Source organism: Octodon degus, unplaced genomic scaffold, assembly GCF_000260255.1.
Source record: "Octodon degus isolate 3935 unplaced genomic scaffold, OctDeg1.0 scaffold00068, whole genome shotgun sequence".
In the NCBI taxonomy this organism is placed as follows: Eukaryota; Metazoa; Chordata; class Mammalia; order Rodentia; family Octodontidae; genus Octodon; species Octodon degus.
In genome coordinates, this window is record NW_004524644.1 from 2,296,983 (window position 1) to 2,305,995 (window position 9,013).

The following is a 9,013-nucleotide window of genomic DNA, read 5'->3' on the forward strand; positions in this document are numbered from 1 at the left end:
CGGGTAGAATCCTATATAGTGTAATCTGTTCTCTACTTTGGTTCACAGAATCATTATTATTGTTTTATTGTGGTAAGAACACATGCCATCTATCTTCTCAAATTTTTAAGGTTATACACAGTACACATGATTTTTAAAACTACTATATAACATATCTACTATAAAGGCATGACATTTATTTAGCCAGTTCACCACTAATGAATATTTAATTTCATTTTAGTCTATTGCTATTTCAAGCAATGCTGATGTGAAAATCCCTGTATATATGTGATCAGCCACAGTCCAGCAGAAGCAGATGGTACATCCAAAGATTAACTGAAGAGTTTAATAATGGAAAGGCTATTTACACAAGTGCCAGCAGGATTAATGGAATCAATGACAAAGTTAAGCCTTCAGGGACTACTGACACTGAAGAACCTTCCTGAGCCCTTGGTACAGAGGAATAGGGGAGGAAACAGTGTTACTAGAAGGTGGTGAGATTATAGCCCTGAGAGAGAGAGGCCACCATCAAGATATATGTCCACAGTGAGGAAGGAGTTCACTGCCAAAATCAGTCTATTCTCACTCTCTGGTTTCCTTTTCCATCACTGTTCCAGGAGGAAATCAGAAGATGAGAAGGCCAATGTGATGCAGTCTATGAAAGTCTGTCTGTGAGACAAAGGGAAACCAGAGCTGGGTTGAACACATATTTAGGTAAGAAAAGACAAATTAGCTTAATGTCATAAATATGCCAAACTACTGTTGGAAACTTCTAGAAATTGAATCTCGGCCTCAGTAGGAAGAAAAGAGCTAACTAAACATCCCCTTGGTATATGTATTCTTCTGTTCTGATAAGGTATAAAATGCCTCCTTATTGATAAAACAAGTCAGAATTAAGACTGCATTTCCCAGCCTACTTTTCAGCCTAAGTGATATCAGAGCAAGTGTCACATGGCAGCTTCTGAGGAACTTCTCTGAGGACAGCTGAACTGTGTCTTTTATTCCTCATGATTTATTCTTTCCTGTGGTTCACAGCCTGCCCACAACCACACCATTTGCATGAGTTATGAGCTGGAAGGAGCCAGGGGGATTTCACAGAACAAAAGCTACCCTACCAGCTACATATCTCTAGGTAGAGAAAAATTAACTTTTAACTCATTTAGGTCATGTTATTTTCTTTTCTGTGTTATGTAGCTGAACTTAATCCTAATGAATATAACAGCCATAAACATTTTCAATTTGAATGGATATTGTCAAGCTTAGTGATTAATGTTTAATATTTAAAATACATCATCGATAAGTAAAACTTGTATACATTTGAGGTGTAAAGGAGTACTTTGATATACATATACACTACATACTGATTAATACAGTCAAACTAATGAATACATCTATCAGCACTCACATCATTTTGTGCTTCTGTATTTAGGTGTTTGGCACTCTGGAGGGTTACACTGAAATTTTTAGAATCTTAAGGTTTGAGTCATAGTTTCTTAGTTTATAGAAATGTAATTTTGGACAAGTTTTTAATCGTTTTGTGCTTCAGCTTCCCTGTAATTGAAACTACTTCATGTAGTTGTTGTGAGGTTTAAATGGATTCAGATATCTGAAATATAGGTAGATAGGTGACAGATAGATCAATGTGTATTCAACATGGCAAATACTTCAAGTAAATTTTAACTATTACTGTTTTTATTGCTATTACCACTTTCATTGTTCCCCAAAGAAGATACACTAATGAATCTGTTTGGTGTCTACAATGTCTCTGTTCTGTCACTCATCAATTCTGAGTGTTAGAAAAGATTTTTTTGCCCTTTGGTTTAGTGGATAAATAATACTGTCTGTGTTTATTTAGTTTTTGTTCTAAAATAATCAAGTTGAGCATCTTTCTCTATTGCTGAATCCACTTATATATCCTTTCTGTTGAATTTCCTATATGTGTCCTCTATTTTTAAAGTGTTTTGTTTAAAGCTTTGTGTTGTGTTGTAGAAGTTAGCCCTTTGTCTGCTATAAGAAATACAATTTCATATGCCTTTGACTTCATTTTTTTCTATACATATATTTTAAATTTTAATAGTGGAAACGATCCTTCATTCTTGTCTTAGTTACTTTTCTCATTGCTGAGACAAAATACCTGTTACCAAAAGTTAAAGGAGAAAAGGTTTATTTAGCTCACAGTTTGTACAGATTTTAGCCCATAGTCAGTTGGCTCCAAGGAAGGGTGGTGTGGCAGACAGACATCACAGAGGAGAAAGAGTTCATGACAGGGAGAAAGTAGCAAAGCAACCAAGGATGACCTCAGCTCTATCTCTCATATCTTTTCCAAGATACTTGGGGCAGGTAGCACTCACACCTTAATCCTAGTGTCCTTGATCTTAACATCACACCATGAAGCAGTTCCAGTGTCACACACTGTAGACCTCACCACCTCTGAAAAGCCCCACCTATGACTGCATGAGGGTTTGGGGGAACATCTAAACACAAGCCATAACTTCCCATTGTAGCAGTTGAGCTTAATGTCTCCTTCTTTGAAAGATCTTTACCATTATCAATGATAAAAATAGCTCCCCCATATACTCTCCTAGGAATATGTAGATTTATTTGTATAAAAAAACTTTATTTCTTTATGGGATATAATTTGGGGTAGGCAGGGAGGAACAGATTGAAGTAATTTTGCAGACAGCTCAGTTAACAAAAATGAGTCCTCTGGCAAAAAATTCCCACAGAAGTTGTAGCTTACTAACTCAGCATAATGGCTATGTTTTAAACAAAGTATGTGAGGAGCCATCAGCTTGCAGATGCCTTGTGAGTCTGGCTTCTCAGCCTTTTCTTCTTCATGGAAAACACATGGATTGTTTCTGAGAGCATTTTGTATTACTAGGTAAGGTCCTGGCAGGTCTAGAAGAACTACTTTTGCAGGCTGCAGAACTGCCTGTCAACATGACATCACAAGGCTCTCACTTGCAGGTAATAGACACAATTTTTTCCCTCTAAGGGAATGGCTGTAAGGCCACTTTACTGCCTGTTTTCAGGTGAGGCAATAATGCCATGGAATTTCACACCTGCACCAAGGATGACTCATCTGTGGACATATACTGCCTGTGTGTCACAGCCAAGGAGGGACTGAGCTCTGCTGGCCAGCCAGGACCTACCACCTGGCTCCTATGTGTTTTCTCCAGGTGGTTTGTCAATTACAGCAACTTGTAATTTATCACAAGCCCTGAAGGCAAACTGAGTTTGGAGCATTCTGCTGCTTTTGAGCTATGGCGCCAAGAGCTGATCTGATTTTGGCTTTTTGTGCTTTAGTCTCTCATGTGTAAAGCAGAGATCCTAATATACTGTGAGGAGCTGGTGAATAAATAATGTAAAATGCTTAAAAATTGCCTGACAGTAAGAGTTCTTATATGTTAAAAGACCCTTGCCCCAATCCAGAATGTAAAATGATTTTTCTATGTGTCTCTTCTCCTAGGGCTTAAAAGTAAAAATTCCTAATAAACTTTATAACAATTAAAAATGTTAACATTATAAAAAACAAACTTTTTTTTGTGGGACCAGGGATTGAACTCAGGATTTTGTGCTTGCCAGGCAAGTGCTTATTCTGCTGAGCTATCTCCCCGGCCCCTAAAAACCAAACATTTATGGAAAAATATTATAATGTTATGAATAGTATCACTGTCATTTGAACAATGTATTTGCTTTAAAATGTCACCTTTGTCATATACTATATTTGCATATGTATTTTAGCCTTGTTAGGAATCCTATCTCATGATTTTCTTATCTAGTTTAATTACATTTGCTTTATAATATGCTTTTTTATCTGGTAGCACTTGCTTAATTCAGTAATTCATTATGCTTTGCAGAATATATTCTGTTAAACTTGAGTTTTGATATTAGTTCAAAATCTTAGAACCAGGGGGCTGGAGAGATGGCTCAGTGGTCTAAAGCACCTACTTAGAACAAGCTTAGCAAAAGCATCAGGGACCGCGGTTCAATCCCCCAGCACCACATGCCAGCCAGCCCGCCCCCTGGTGGGCTGAGCTGGCCTCTCTCTCCTCTCTCTCTCTCTCTCTCTCTCTCTCTCTCTCTCTCTCTCTCTCAAATAAATAAATAAAATTTAAAAAAAAATCTTAGAACCAGCTGCTCCAATTTTTAAAAAAATCATATTTTATTAATTATAACAAATTTTCATATTAATTTAGAGAATAGAGTCTTAAATATTATTTTTTTTCTATTTTAATAAAAGTGATAGTTCTTCATTCATATTCAAGTAGCAAATTATCTCTCAGATAAATTTTAGTATCAATTTCATCTCTAATGTTTTAAATTCCTTCCTTGTACTAGCTTTGATTTAAATTGTTCTTGTTTTTCTGGGACCTTGAGGTGTATCTTAAAGTTGTTTATTTGAGATGTCTTTATTTTTCTGATGTTGCATTTCCAGCTATAAACTTCCCTCCTAGGACTGCTTTCCTGTGTCCCATGGTTCTGGTATGTTGTACTAGCACTATAATTTGATTGTACAAATTTCTTCCTTGATTGCTTCTGAGATTCCTTGATGATTCGAGATTGTGTTGTTTAACCTCCATATGTTTGCATAGTTTCTATGGTTCATTTTGCCACTGATTTCTAATTTCATTGCACTATGCTCTGATGATATGCATAGGACAATTTTTATTTTTTGCATTTTGTTAAGCATGCTTTATGATCATCTGTTTGAGAGAACATTTCATGTGTTACTGAGAAGAATGTGTACCCTGTTGTTTCTAGATGGAAAACTCTATAGATATCTATTACATCTCTTTTCAAAGATCTAGTTCAGCTCATATTTCTTTGTTAACTGTCTTGTTAATCTATCTATTTGTGATGGTGGGGTATTGAGGTCCCCCACTATAATTCTGTTGCTGCTTATCTGATCTTTTATGTCCAAGAAGGTTTCTTTTCAGCAGTTGGATGCACTGATGCTCAGTACATATATATTTATAATTGTTATCTCTTTCTGTTGGATTGTTTCCTTAACTAATATGTCATGACCCTCTTTGCCTCTCCTGATCAGTTTTGGTTGGAAGTCCATTTTGTTGGAATTAAGACAGCTACTTCTGCCTGTTTTCAGGCTCCTATTACCTAGATTATTTTTATCCTTTGAATTTTAGACTACAAATATTTTTCTTAACTGTTTCTTGTATATGGCATGATGTTAGGTTTTGAGTTAGAGACCATATTATAGTGAAACATGCATACCCATGTGTATAGCAGCACAGCTCATGATAGCTAAATCTTAGAAGTGGCTTATGTATCCACCAACGAATGGATGGATATAGAAAATGTGATAAGTATATCCCATGAAGTACTGCTGTGCTCTAACAGAAGGGTCAACTTGAATCATTTGTAGGAAATCAGATGCACCTTGAAACCATAATATTAAGTGAAATAAATCAGACACACAAGCTTGGTTTTTCTTATATGAGAAACCCAAAGAATAAATAAGTTAAGGAACAAAATGAAAGCTAGATAACAGGAAACATGAAGCTAGATATTTACAAATAAGGAACAGACCAAGAAATGGAGGAGAGGGGAAGAGAGAGGTGGGGAAGGGGAAATAAAAAAACATTAAAATTTATAATTTACATGTACCTATTATGAATATAATCATATTGTATTAGTTGATACATTGCGACAACTTGGCTGAATCAGCTCTGGCAGTTCTCAGCGTGGGGGCCTCACCCTGCAGGTGGGCAGGGCCCAGGAATTGAGAAAGGCTTCCTGCAACCCCCGCCCAACTTCCTTCGACCCTGCTCTGCTGCCTTGAGAAGTTACAGTCTTCAGAGGAGCTTGATCTTCACAGCCACACTGCTTTGGAGGAGCTACAGTCTCTGGTTTTCACAGTCAGTGTAGAAAGAAGAGAGGGGCTTGATGGACACCACGGCTGCTGCTCCTCATCTGTCTTCATTGTTTTCTGCCATGTGAACTGCTGTCATTTGCCTTGGAGTCAGTAGAATATGGATTGAACCCTCCAGTAACTGTGAGCTAAATAAACCTTTCCTTCCTTCATTTCGAGTGTCGGGTATTTGTCCCAGCAATGAGTAAAAAGTAACTAAGACACATATGTACTGAGAACATGAAATACAAATAAAACCTTAGAAAAAAATTTTAAAGTTTTCTGACATTTTTTTTGACTTGTACAATTCCTACACATATCTTATTTATTTCTACTTTCTTTCCTTCTTATATCTTTTTTCCTTCCCCCTCTTTATCTTTCTCCCTCCTTTCTTCCTTCCTCCTCCCTCTTCTGTCTCTCCTCCTCTTTCTTCTTTCTATTCTCCTTGTTATGATAAATGGCATCAATATACGGAAAATATCATTTGTCTCTGTTGAGCCTACATTGTATACCCGGATCAGAAACGCTAACTTCTCTCACTTCCCTTCTTTCACTCATATGCAGCTACCACATAGGCACAGACAGAGGAAAAGTGAGTCAAGAGAAGAGAGGTCCTCGAGAGAAAGTAGTGAAGGGCACAGGGAGAGGGAACAGTTGCAAATGAAAAGAAGACTGAAAAAGTAAGTAAGATCCAAAAGGTATAATAGATATAGTGAAAGGGGAAGAAATTACTCAAAAGGAAAGAACTGGGATAGGGAAAAAGAGAAAAGAAAGAATAGAAGAAAAAAGAAAAGATGAGTATACATGCACAAGATAACTAAGATAATTGTACTACTAATTTGTATTAGTTCATTAAAAGGAACAGTTAGTGCTTATTTTATTTGATCAATTTTGCATGCTTGTATCTGAGAATCTGAGCAACTACTTTGAGGATAGCAATGTGCAATGTATTAACCATTGTTAATTTACTATCATCTTATTTTGAAATTCTGTATCATTTTTATTGTCTTACTCTATCTTTAAAATAAAAAGAAAAATAGAGTCCTTAGAACAGTAACTAGGAAATAACTTAAAAAAGGAAAAAAGACTGATTGGATGTCATGATTCGAGTATATCACAAAAGCAGATTAATTAGGAATAAAACAAATTAGAGAATGATTTAATTTGACCAAAACTATGTTATACGACAATATTTTTGTGTGTTTGGTGCTTTCTATTATTTTAAATGATTGAGTTAAAGTAGATAAAAGCATTCCACATAAGAAAATAGACATAAATAAAGAAATTGTTTGTAAAGGTAGCTGTACTGTGATTATTTGTGCCTAGATGTTCCCCTGAAGCCTCATGGATTAATGGGGAAGGCTTCTAGAGCTTTTGATTGACTCAAGGTCCAATGCTAGGATTAAGGGTGTGAGAGCTACACCTGCCCTGGGACAGGGAGCTGGCATACAATACCAAGGAGACTTGCTCTTCACCACTCCTCCCTTTTTGTTCTTTCTTTTTCTGTTTTCAACTGCCATGAACTGCTGCCCTCTGCCATGTGCCACCCTACCTTGGAGCCAGCCAGGTATGGACTGAAGTCTCCACACACTTGCACTAAATGAACTTTTCCTTTCTTAGTTTTGGGTGTCAGGTATTTTTGTCTCAGCAATGAGAGAAAAGTAACTAAGACATGTACTAAGAGATAAGTACAAGGACCAATTTATTGGGCGGAAATAAAAATGATATAAAATCAGAACTACTGTCTTTTTAAAGCAGCAAATTCAAATAAGCAACACTAAGGACCTAAAAGATGGTGATAGTATAGAGCTTTATATCATAGAAAGCATCTAAGTACCTGTGCCAGTAAAATGGACAACAGTTTTAGAGAAAATAAAATAGTTAAAATTAATTTCATAACAAGCAGAAATTATATATTTTCTACTCTTCTAGCAGAGAATTAATATCTGTAAAATATAAAAATCTCAAAAAAACACCAAAATATTAAACATCTCAACCAATAGTTAGGTAAATGAACTGAACAGACGCTTCTCAAAAGAAGTTCAAATTGCAATCAGTATATGAAAATTTTTTAACAGTTTTAGCTATTAGGGAAATTAAATTAACACTATATTGCATTCTATTTTATCCAGTCAGAATTGTTATCATGAAGAATACAGAAAACAATTAATGAAGACAAAAATGTGAGGGTAAAGGAATACTTCTATGCTGATAGTAAGAATGCAAATTAATATATCTATGACAGAAATCACAAGGAAGGTTATAAAAGAAACACAAATACAGCTGCCATTTCATTAAGATACAGTACTCCTTGGTATATACCCAAAGCTATTAAAGTCAGCATATTACAGAGATATTTGCATACCATGTTTGTTGTGGCCTGATTCACAATACTGAAGATATAGAACTAGCCTAAGTGTTCATCAGTGGAAGAAGAGATAAAGAAAATGTAGTATGGAATGTAAGAGGATATTATGCACTACAGAGAAACATGGAATTGTATCATTTTTCAGGAAAATAGATGGATCTGGAGATAATAATGTTGAGTGAAATAAGCCAAGTTCAGAAAGACAAATTTTATGTTTCCCCCTAATGTGTGCAATCTATAAAAGTATTACAAAATGTAGAAGAGATACTATTATTAGACAAGAGGACAGGAAAATAGAGGAAGTATGAGTAATAGAAGAGATGAATATGATTAAAATATATTATGCATTTTGAGCCTCCCTCTATGAAACAAAGGGAGCAGGTAAAGGGAGATTAAGAGAGAGAGTAAAACAATCAAATTGTGTTGTGTACATGTGTGAATCTGCCAAGATAACACCCACCAACCTGGATAACCAATAAAAACTTTAAAAAAAAAACCCAGAAGGCTGATTTGTAAATAACTAGAAAAGAAATTTAAATAATTAAATAATTTTCTCCAATGATGATTCTGAAGTTAAGAGTTATGAAAGCTACATATGGAATTAAAAATAAATAAGTAAAAACTAGCAAAACATTGATGCCAAAGAGGCAGTGAAAAGTCCAGAAACCAGATTTCCTGGCAAGGATTTATTTACCAAGCTCTTACTTTATTCTTGCTCAGTGTCAGGAAATGTTTTTAAAATTCACATGTGTGTGTGTATGTGTGTGTGTGTGTGTGTGTGTGTGTGTGTGTGT